Here is a 10,548-nt window from a genome sequence, read left to right on the forward strand (position 1 = left end):
GTTTTTGTGATCCGTGAAAACTGCTTCCCTCCATTCACTGCCTATTTAATGTCACTTAATCAAAGAAGCCTTTGCCACCACTCCAAGGATGTCGCAGCACCCTCCTCCCCACTCTGACACTGGCTGCCCAGCTGTTGTCTCCCCCACTCCCACCCCGTTAGAATTTAAGCCCCTCCAGGGCAAGCATTTAGTCTGCTTCTTCACCCTCTGTCCTTGAGATCCTGGACCAGGGTTGGTACGTTGGTGGCATACAAAGAGCCATTGAACACAGGAGGGTAAGTTAAAAAATCTTGCACACACCCTTTAACTGATGTAAGCCCCTTTTTACAGGTGAGGAGAGACTCCCAAGGCCGCTGGCCAGCCGAGCAGAGGCCTGCCTCTAGGTCTGCACGCTCTGCCTACCCCCATCCTGGAGTTTCAGGGTAGACATGGGCAATCTCTGCCGAGGACAAACAAGGTAACGATGGGGTGGGTGTGGTTGTCTCCCATTCAATAAAGCACTTTGAACTAGTTTTCTGTGGGACTCAGGAGAGAGCTCTATTCTTCACCATGCATGCGACCCACAGCTTCTAGAGTGTTCCGCCTGCCGTGGGGCCAGGGTCTGCAGGCTGATGCTTCCTTTACCCAGGTCTCTCCAGGGGCCAGCCGTGTGATGCCCAGAATGAAGAGCAGCCGGGGGGTGGGGGTGGCCAGGCCAAGTCGGCAGAAGGGCAGGAAAGCCCAGGGAGATGGGCCTTCGTGGTAGCGGCTTCCAGCTCACATCCACTCTGCCCCGCTGGGTAACTAGGACAGCAGGTAAGCAGTCCTCCTTTTGGGTTATGTGCTCTTCAAGGACACACTATGCCTTTAGGTAAACAACTCAGCAAACTATACTTCAATATTTTTCTTTTGAAAATAATTGCTTTTGCCAAAATAATATACGTTTACTGAAAAATTACAATAAAAATAGAGAAAGTTCTAAAATGAATGCCCAAAGTCACCTGAAATGCCACCATTTAGAGATAATTGTACTAATATTTTGTCTAGTGTTCTTCTGGGTATTTTTAATTATCTATACACAAATACAGATACAACATACGCGTATGATCATAGTTTTACAGTCACAGTTTTATTCCCTGCATGCTGTTTTGCAATCTGATTTTTTCATGGATGTTTGCTATAATACTGTGGCCATTTTTCTATGTCAACAAATATAGTCATACGTCTCAAAGTGTGATTGTTGAGTATTGTATGTATTATTATTTTTTTCTTAATGAGCCTTTTATTGTAAAATTAGTTTGTCCCCAGTTCCTTGTCATTACAAAAGTCCCTGCCTTGGCTGGTGTGGTTCAGTGGATTCAGCGCCAGCCTGCAAACCAAAGGGTCATTGGTTCGATTCCCAGTCAGGGCACATGCCTGGGTTTTGGGACAGGTCCTCAGTCAGCAGGGGCATGCAAGAGGCAGCCAATCAATAGTTTTCTAGCACATCAATGTTTCTCTCCCTTTCTTTCACCTTTACCCTTTCTCTAAAAAAAAAATAAATCTTTAAAAAAATGAGAAAGAAAAGTTCCTAAAATATTTTCTATCCTCATTCGATGAGTAGAATTGGTATTGCTGGGACAAAGAATGTGTACATCCTACATCTGAATACATATAACATACTGCCAACCATAACAGAGAGCCGAAATTGCACTGCCTCCAACAAAGGCACCGGGTTTTAAATTTGACCTTATGCTTTCGTCTTCATGTGAGCTTCATAGGTCAAAAGTCGTGGCTGCAGTGTATCCTGGGTGGGAAGCCCCACATGGGGACTACACAAGTGCAACAATGCTGTGACAGAAAATGCAGAGAACTTCTTTTCTTCTTTGGAAGCAAAGCAAAATATACGTAGATTCACTATTAGCCTTTCTCCTAATATTAACAAGTTAAGATTGTCATCAATTTACGACAGAAAGGATATCCTTTTGGCCTGGAATGCAGAAGAAAAAGAATTTGGCTTTCAAAAATACTAATTGTTTAAAGGAAACTTGCGCCCAAAGCCAGCACCTTTGCCACACTGAAGACAATACTGCCGCACGTCATCGAGGCAAGGTCTTTACTGTGTCACGGTCTTCATTTCTTCTTTCCAAATAAATGTCGTAGCCATCTGTTTTTAAAAACTCCAGCTATGCCTGCAGAACCAGTTCAAAATGGTCCCATCTTATTTTTAACAAGACCCTGAGTTTCCTTTTGGAGACAACCACCCAAGACTCAAGTCACGCAGCCACGCCGTGCGCAGAGGAGAGAATCTTGACCTCCAGCTGCACCGGAACCAAAGCCTCGCAGCTCCCCACCGTGGAACCCAAAGACCGGGACCCAGCCACAACTGGAAAACCGAGACCCGTTCAGAAGCAAAGTGGCTGCTGTCCAGGAAGATCTGCTGCAGAAGCCCCTTACCATCGATGACCAAGTTCCAACGCTCCCCAGTGAAAACTGGCCCCACCCGCACTCCCACGTACTGGTTCCCCTAGCCCCTTTAACTGCACCCCCAGCCCCACTGTAAGCCATCAAGGACTTTGGTTTTCTTCCCATTCTCCTCGCACGGCGCCCCTCAAGACAGCGACTCTAATTCCTCCACTGCAGTTCTCGGTGGTCAGTGGGTGGCTCTGCTGCGCTTCAGGCGGAGGAGCTGTCTTCCTGTTGGACTACAAGTCTGAGGATCAGCTCCTTCCAGAAGCTCTCTCTGAACCTCCCGGCCAGCCTGATGAGTATCCTTGATCTTTCTCCTTGGTAGTTACCTTCACAATGTGCCTATCAAAGTTCATTGTACTTCCCGTATACATGTCCCGTTCTGCTCCTGAGTTATGAATTGCACAAAAGGTTGCTGACTGGGTAAAAGAGTCCATACATGAAGCAGAGTTAGTGTGTGCAAGAGTTATGCCTCAGTACTTGAATGTATCCTAGACAGTGAAAAAAAATCTGGGGTCAAAAAAATAACAAGACTCATTACTTGTGATAACGCTTGTCCGTATGCAACCCAAGGTTACACTTCTTTTGTGTTAACTGCAAGCAGGATCGCATTTTCCTCTAACTAACGGACGGACCCGACTGATGTGTTTGTCTATTCTTACTCATTCTTTTCTTCCTAATTTTCATTTATAGGTTTCAGATCCTTTCAGTAGATGTCTCCCTTGATCTGGCAGTGTAACAAAATCTACCAAGTCCAATTCTCCAAAAACTCAAATTTAAGCATTAAATCAGATTAGCATCAAATTTAGGTAGCTGGGCATTCCTCACTTCCCCAAGGAAACTTTGTGGTTGTAATAAGTAGAAAAGAAAAATGGCTTAGAGCAATGAAAAATGAATTCTCTCATTCCTAAACCTACCAGAAGCTCATTTTCTTGACCGAGTATTCCAACAGTCCAGCAGTAAACATTCCTTCTTATTTTAAGTAGCCAGCACTGACCAGTAAAGGCGACGCTCTCATTTATGTGCTATTGGTTTCTGTGTCTTACCTGAAATTCACTAGGTTCACAAAGCAGCAACTCACAGTTACAGTGAACATCTCACTCTTGTTTCTCCCCAACTTACTGGTAATTAATCCCCCACCTTTACTTGAATAGAGGCCAGAAAATGACTCATATCCATCTCCTGTTTCTCTAAACAGCCCCCATCTTGTAAGTAAGCATAACACGTTCAAGTTCTGTATGAATTGACATACTCAACTGACCTTTCCTGGAATAGCAAAAATGGACTTGTGTTATCATAATATCACAACGGTGTATTGTCTTGCCCTTCCTCGAGGAGTAACTCACTCACATCTCCCGAAGAGGAGAAGGAATGCAAAATGGTTCTAGCCTGCTCTACCATCACAATTAGGAAATGAGCAGTGCCTCGTAGGCTAGTTTATGTTTCCTTCTCATGGAAACAGACCCCCAACCATCTCGCCGCTGGAATGGCACTGTCAACAACAGGCGAAACGGTGCTGCTTCTCCCGAACGTCAAGGCCGTACTCTACAGCCTGCCCCTCTTACGTGGCCAGCAATGTTAGAAGCGCAATGCCAATCCTAGTCTCTGAAACTTTTCAGAAGCCCACATTCTACTTTTTCTTGTGTGGGAACATCTTTTAGAAGACCGAAGGTAACATTCAATAACCTGGTTTACAGTAAAAGTGGCCTTGATTTCAAATGTTATTGCTCAAATTCTATATTTATTTTTTTAAGATTTTATTTACTTATTTTTAGAGAGAGGGGGAGGAAGGGAGAAAGAGAGGGAGAAAAACATCAATGTGTGGTTGCCTTTCATGCACCTGCTACTGGGGACCTGGCATGTGCCCTGACTGAGAATCGAACCAGTGACCTTTTCTTTCGCAGGCCGGCACTCAATCCACTGGGCCACACCAGCCAGGGTCAAATCGTATATTTAATAATGACATTTAGCAAATTGTCACAGTTGGCCTTCAGATGTACTCCAGTGCCACGCTCATAGTAGTGCTCCATAGAGTAAGGTTTTTTAAAATAAGGAACTAGAAGCAGAGAAAAAATGTTAAGCACTCTGCTTCACAAGGGCGGGTATAGCAGAGGTTATGACATGAGATTCTGGGTGAAATCAAACCCCCAAAAGGGTGCAGGTCTAAAGATGTCAGCTGTAACCCAATGGCTTGCTGCCAAAGAAGTCCCTGAGAAGCCTGAAATTTTAAGTAATTACTTTGCAACTCATAGAATGTGACGCATGTCAGATGCAATCTGGAATTGAGATATAAGAGTTAAGAAACTCTCAAAAACACTGAGAGGCCCCATAAATAGAGATACAGAGAGAGAGAGCAATGAACAGGGACACCGGCTGCCTTCGAGCTTTCCAATCCATCAGACAACTTCGTAGACTGCGTCTGATCGTGATTTTCATGCTGGAGTTTCATGTGTTTTATTGCCCACATTATAAGGTTCACATTTCTCAGTATAATGCTAAACCACTTGCTGGCATTCTTACATAGAGAGGGGTTTTGCAAATTCAATGAACTCGGGAGTTGGAAAAAATGCATCGAATCTGCCCCTTGTTCATTTGAATAAACGGAGCCCAGGCAGGTTCAGTGTTAAGGAGAGTGATAAAGCACTCTGGTGTTACAGGTTGTGGGTTCACCAGTAAGGTTCACCTTACTGAGTGTGTGGGCCATGGGCAAACTTCTTAATATCACAAAGTCGTAGCTTCCTCCACTCGAAAAGGGAGATACTACTACCAACCCTTCCAGGATTGAGGTTATATAAAAGTGCTTAGCAGAGTGCTTTACAGATGATAAAATGGTCAATAAATAAGGGTTATTATTATTGCTATTTTTATTGCAGGGCCTGGCATTAGTGAGAATTCACTAATTAATAGGAATATTAATCATTGGTTTTTACTGCCCAAAGTGGCAGAGATCACTTATCCAGGTGATTGAGCTAGAACCCAGGTGGCCTAAATCCCTCATCTCTTTTTCTAAAGGATTTACATGTAAATAATCAGAAGACAGGATTCCCTTCCATAATCATAGATTGAAGAGCATTAGTCAAGAATTTCACAGGAGAAAAAAGCCACAATTTCTGTTGAATGGTCGTCCGTTCGTACCATTGTTATGCACAAAACCAAGAAGTAAGCACTTTTCCTAAAGCGGGGAACGAACTCACTGAAAGCCTGCAGAGCACAAACGGGGCGATGTTGCAGCTTCCTGAGTTAAACCAACATCGTTTTTATATAAATGCCGACCTTCTGTGGAGTAACGCTTTAGCAACGAGATATATATATATCAATACAAGGAAGTATCGAGCTGCTGGGGAAAATGTTGCAAAAGTTTTTGTTTGTTTGGGTTCTGTTGGGGGTTTTTTTTGGTTTTTGGTTTTTTAGAGCAACACTTTCCCCAGCCGAAATGCCTAAGACTCACCTGGGAAGCGTGGTAAAAGCTGAAGAGCCCGATTCAGCCAATCGCAGTTCTGCCTGACAGTGTGCATTTTGAACAAGATCCCGCGTGATGCTTGCTAGGTGCTGCTGGTTAGAGGAACTCACTTGAGTAGCCAGGCAGCATCTGGCCTAACTTGGTTAAATTCGTGAGTAATTATAACAAGGCAAGTGTTCAGAGGGCAGAACCCACTGAGAAGCAGGGAACAGGGACTCTGTGCCACCTGGTGAGCAGAAGTTTGATTTTTATCTTAGCGGTAATCCAAGGCCAGCCAGGGAGAAGCACAGGTCAGCGCCTGTCCCTGCCTCTCTGGCCACATGGCCACATCTGACCGGGCTCCTTGCCTTTCCTAAGAAGCTGTGGTTTCTGTGCTTCAGCCTCAAGAAACTGGCACCACTGCCTCCACCCCCACCCCCCCCAACACCATGGACAAGAATCCTTTTGGATTAAGGATTACCCGAGGCACCAAAGATAATTAAGAGTAATTTGCATTAGGTTTTTCACAATTTTAAAGGACTTCACTCTTTTGAAAACTTTGTATTGTGTTTTGCAACTTGCTGTGCATCCGAAATTATTACAAAATGAAAAGTTAAAGCAATGCTTTAAATGTGAAAGAGATTAAAATTCCCTGGTTTTCTACGTTTCTATCTCTCAAAAATGTATTCATTTTACTTCCCCCATTGAGAATATTTTCTTGACATCAGCACTAAAAGTTTGCTGCTTGACTTTTATTCTAGTAAATATGACCTAAACCGTCTCTTCTAAGTTTTTGAAATGGCACCACACTTAGTGAAATAGCACATCCACCCTCCTCCTTGCGAATCCAAACTGACCCCAAACGTCCTTCCCTTCCTGCTAAGGTACCATTGTTTCCCCATCTGAACTCTCAAAGCACTCACAGACCGAATCACATCACTTAACCATTGCATTATCTTTCATTCATTTGCAACCTCTTTCAGATAAAATTCCGCCTCCCAAAATAAACTGTTAATTTTTTTAAAATTGGAATTTACCTGTTGCTCCTTATGTATTCACCACAGCACCCAACACGAGGCAATTAGCACAGAGTACACATTCCATTGATACTGGTCACAAGCAGAGTTGAGGAAGAGATTTGCTGAACGGGTTGACTAGACCTTGCGGAATTTCTTCAGAGTCAGCAGCAGCCAGCATCTTCCTAACGGTGACTAATTAATAAATCCGTAGTGAACCAGCAGGTTGTTCGGAAAATAGGCCTAATCCACAGTATTCTCCCAGATAAAAGCAGATCAGAGGTCTGTGCTGCAAAATGCAGCCTAAACTTGTGTGTCTCAAAGCTACTCAGGTCGCTGGGAGGTACGACTCCAGCCAGGAGCTCTGGACTCACGATCCTGTGGTTCTAATCAGGCCCCCTACTAAAGTGGTCATATCAGCAGGCCGCAGGGTCCTCATTCGTTCCGGGGATGACCTCAGTGCCCACCTCAAAGCCTGAACTGCAGATTAAATGAAGCTGTCTGTGCAAAGCCCCTAGCACGGGCTCTGGAACAACCTGGAACAAGCACATACCAAGTGCTCAGTAAACATGAGGCATTGCTGTCCTTCCCCGGGGAAAGTGGAGGAAACCAGGTATTGCATCCAAACAATCCCTAGATGTTAAAAGTGAGCTCTCTAAAGCTACATTTCCAGTAAAGCAAGAATAAAGGGAATAAAGGGCAAAAAATGAGTTGTCTTCTTATCTAAATTTCCCCAGGATTAAAGAAACCCATAAGATGAGCTTCAAGTGGCATTCAGTTGCTGCATACCATTTATTTTGCTTAAATACTAAAGACTTCTTAATTTAATTTTCATAAAGGGAAGAGAGAGACAGGAAAAAGGGCGAGAGGGAGGGAGGGAGGAAGGACACCGCCGGGCTTCAGGGATGAAACCCTTCCCTCTGCTGTTCAATGCAGAAAGGGGAACTCTGAGTGGTAATTAAGAAAAGACAGTTGCCATGGCAAACAGATCTGCTCAACAATAGGTGAAATGATGAGGTACAGCAGAACTTGAATGGGCAGTGAGAACTTCAGCCATTGTCCTGGTGTGCAACCAGGAGAGAAAGGCCAGAGCTGTTTGTTTCTGCGCATGTGTTTGAATTCTGCCCGGATCTCCCCTAGGGACCGGCATCCACACACCCAACTTGTTACATTATTGCTTCAGACTCTCTCCACCTTGTTGGTACTTTTATTCTGCAAAGCTCCATGCTCTTTACTTCTATTCTGTCATCTGTGTGAAATAGGTGGGGCGCAAATCATCATTCACAATTTAGAGATGAAAATAAGGCACAATCAAGTTAAATAACGTCCTTGGTTACAAAGCCAACCTCTAATGGAACCCAAGTACACATCGATGCACTTTCCCGACTCCAGAGCCAGTGCCGGTGCCAGTTCTAGTTCTGACGCTAGTGCCTTTGAACTCCAGTATACTCAGAGGCTGTGCAGTGGCCCAGGACCATGCCCTCAACCAAGTCTCCAAGGTCCCAGATAGCAGACATTGAAAGGTTGCACCCTGCTGCCCACCCGCCCCCAGGCCCTACTCCTGGACTTCCTGGCACCTCTACCAGCTAGCACCTCAGTGCAAGGAGCCCGTAGGACAAAGATGCCCTCCCTGTTATCAGACCCTCACTTCCCACATCCTCAGCGGCGGAACCAGGACGGAAGAGCCTGCGTGGCTGCCTCCACTGTTTGTTTTTTCACTACTGAGTTGGCAAGGATGGACCTTGTCGATTTACAATTAGAAGCAGCATGCTTCTTCAAATATTAATATTAATAACTACAATGCTGAACACATGAAAAGGGCTTTTCATCTTCAAAGCACTTTGAAGACATTAACTCATTAGCTCTCCCTTCCCTCCGTTCGGAACAACAGGTAAGTATGACTCTCAATAGCACTTGGCGGCCCCCAGCACCCCTCCGTGCCTAAGTAGCCCACGCCTGCAGAAGCAGAAGGGTTTTCTGTTTAGATAAAAGGAGACATGATGCAATCCAGAACCACAACTGATGAAGGAGTCCGAGTGTCAGTCATCTTACAAATCAAATGGAGCTGCCAGAGTTATCATTTTAGCATCTGTATTTACTGTTGCTTAACAAATATCTATCTTTTCAGTTGCACAGTAGTGGTATGAAGTAGGAAGAAAATGGCCTTGAGATTAAAAAAAAAAACTTACCGAAAAGATAATAAGGATAACCTACAATCGAATGCCTTGATCTCCGTACCCGTAACCCAGCATTTTTTCAACAGTTTGCCCACATAAAATGTTACTTTAAAAGGACGTAGCAGAGACGTTTTAACAGTAGATGAGCCACCACAAAGTCACCGCATGTCAGGGGATGGCATCCGCACCCCCTGCTTTTTCGTGGAGTGTCCCTGAGGTCCAGCTCCGCCGTGGAGAGGAGAGATGTCCCCCAACCCAGAGACCCCCGTCTCAACTACAGCCCGAAAGACAGAGAGAACCTTGGAAAGCTGTGAATCACAAGTCAGAGAAAATCACCAAAAAGGCTAGTTTAGTTTGCAATATTCAAACCTGCAGCAATTTCCTCTCTATAAAAGCAACTCATTAAGCTGCTAGGAAAAAAACAAAAAGATGTAAAACAACAGGCTCACTAGGAGTGAAAGAGGGAAAAAATGAAAAGATTTCTACGTTTAACTACAGCTTTAGCTCTTTGGAAGTGCTCCAACAGACGAAGAAAATTCAGAGTTTCTGACATGTAATCTGTGAGTATCTAAAATGTGCATGAGTTCGCGTTTATAAACCAGGAAAAGGACTGAAGCCTAGTCCTGATTTTAGACTCTTCCAACAAGATAAGAAAGTCATTTTGAAAATTGATATTAAACGCTTGATTGGAAAACACAGGAAAAAGTGAAAAGAGAAAAACCCACTTGTATCCTGAAAGTTCCCTTCAATTTATCATGTAATTACACGGAATTTTTTTTCAAAGAAAAGGGACAGTGAAGTTTGAGACAGAAACTCACACCTTACTTACTACTTTGCCGGAGAGGCTGGGTGATGAATCGGTCCTGAGCGAGCTTCCCTCAACGTCCGCGATCTCTTTCCAACTACCTGCGGGAATCCAAGGCTCAGTGGCTAGAGGATGCAAAGACCATAATTTTCCTAATAGAGCTGCCTCCTTAAATTGGGGGGTGTGGTCACGCCCGGGAAAACCGAAGAAAAAGCAGGATTTGGCTTGCCCCTGACATCACAGAGACAGCCACTAGGAAGGCTTTTCCAACTAGGTGGAAAAGCAAATCATGTTACTGGCTGAGATAACATCAAATTACACCTTTTTTTTCTCTCCTTCAAATTATCCTTCAATTAACATATAACTCAGCCTTTGGGAGTAATGGGGAGGGAGATGAGCAAAACGGAAGCGTCTCAATGGGACAGTACCCTGTCTCGGCCTTTGCCGATGCATGAGATTTCACTCTCTGTGGAATACGTGAATGTTTATGCTTCACGTTTCTTGACGCTCCGTGGAGCCCCATTTAACCTAAGCAAGAGGTAAGAGAGGGGGAGGACTGGAAAGGCTGTCAGAAAGAGGATGTCCCCCACCCAGCCACCTGCTTGGGCTTCTGCTATCTCCAGGAACCTGATGTGAAATATGATATCTTCAGGAAAGGAAAATAATTCTATGGAAGGGAGCTGA

General features: G+C 44.4%; 1 protein-coding gene across 4 annotated transcripts in view; it reads right to left on the bottom strand.

Moving 5' to 3' along the window:
* Window positions 1-9,961, bottom strand: part of ETS1 (ETS proto-oncogene 1, transcription factor) — a 127,280-nt gene extending 117,319 nt beyond the window's left edge. Inside the window, exon 1 of one of the 4 annotated variants that reach the window (XM_053928283.1) lies at window positions 9,889-9,961. The gene's annotated coding sequence lies outside the window, so the exon portion shown is untranslated. Of the gene's footprint in view, window positions 1-9,879 lie in introns of all 4 variants that reach the window. The other 3 variants (XM_045192770.2, XM_045192771.3, XM_071221914.1) reach the window with 3 other exon arrangements.
* Window positions 9,962-10,548: the final 587 nt, after the last annotated feature.

Source organism: Desmodus rotundus, chromosome 7 (assembly GCF_022682495.2).
Source record: "Desmodus rotundus isolate HL8 chromosome 7, HLdesRot8A.1, whole genome shotgun sequence".
NCBI lineage: Eukaryota > Metazoa > Chordata > Mammalia > Chiroptera > Phyllostomidae > Desmodus > Desmodus rotundus.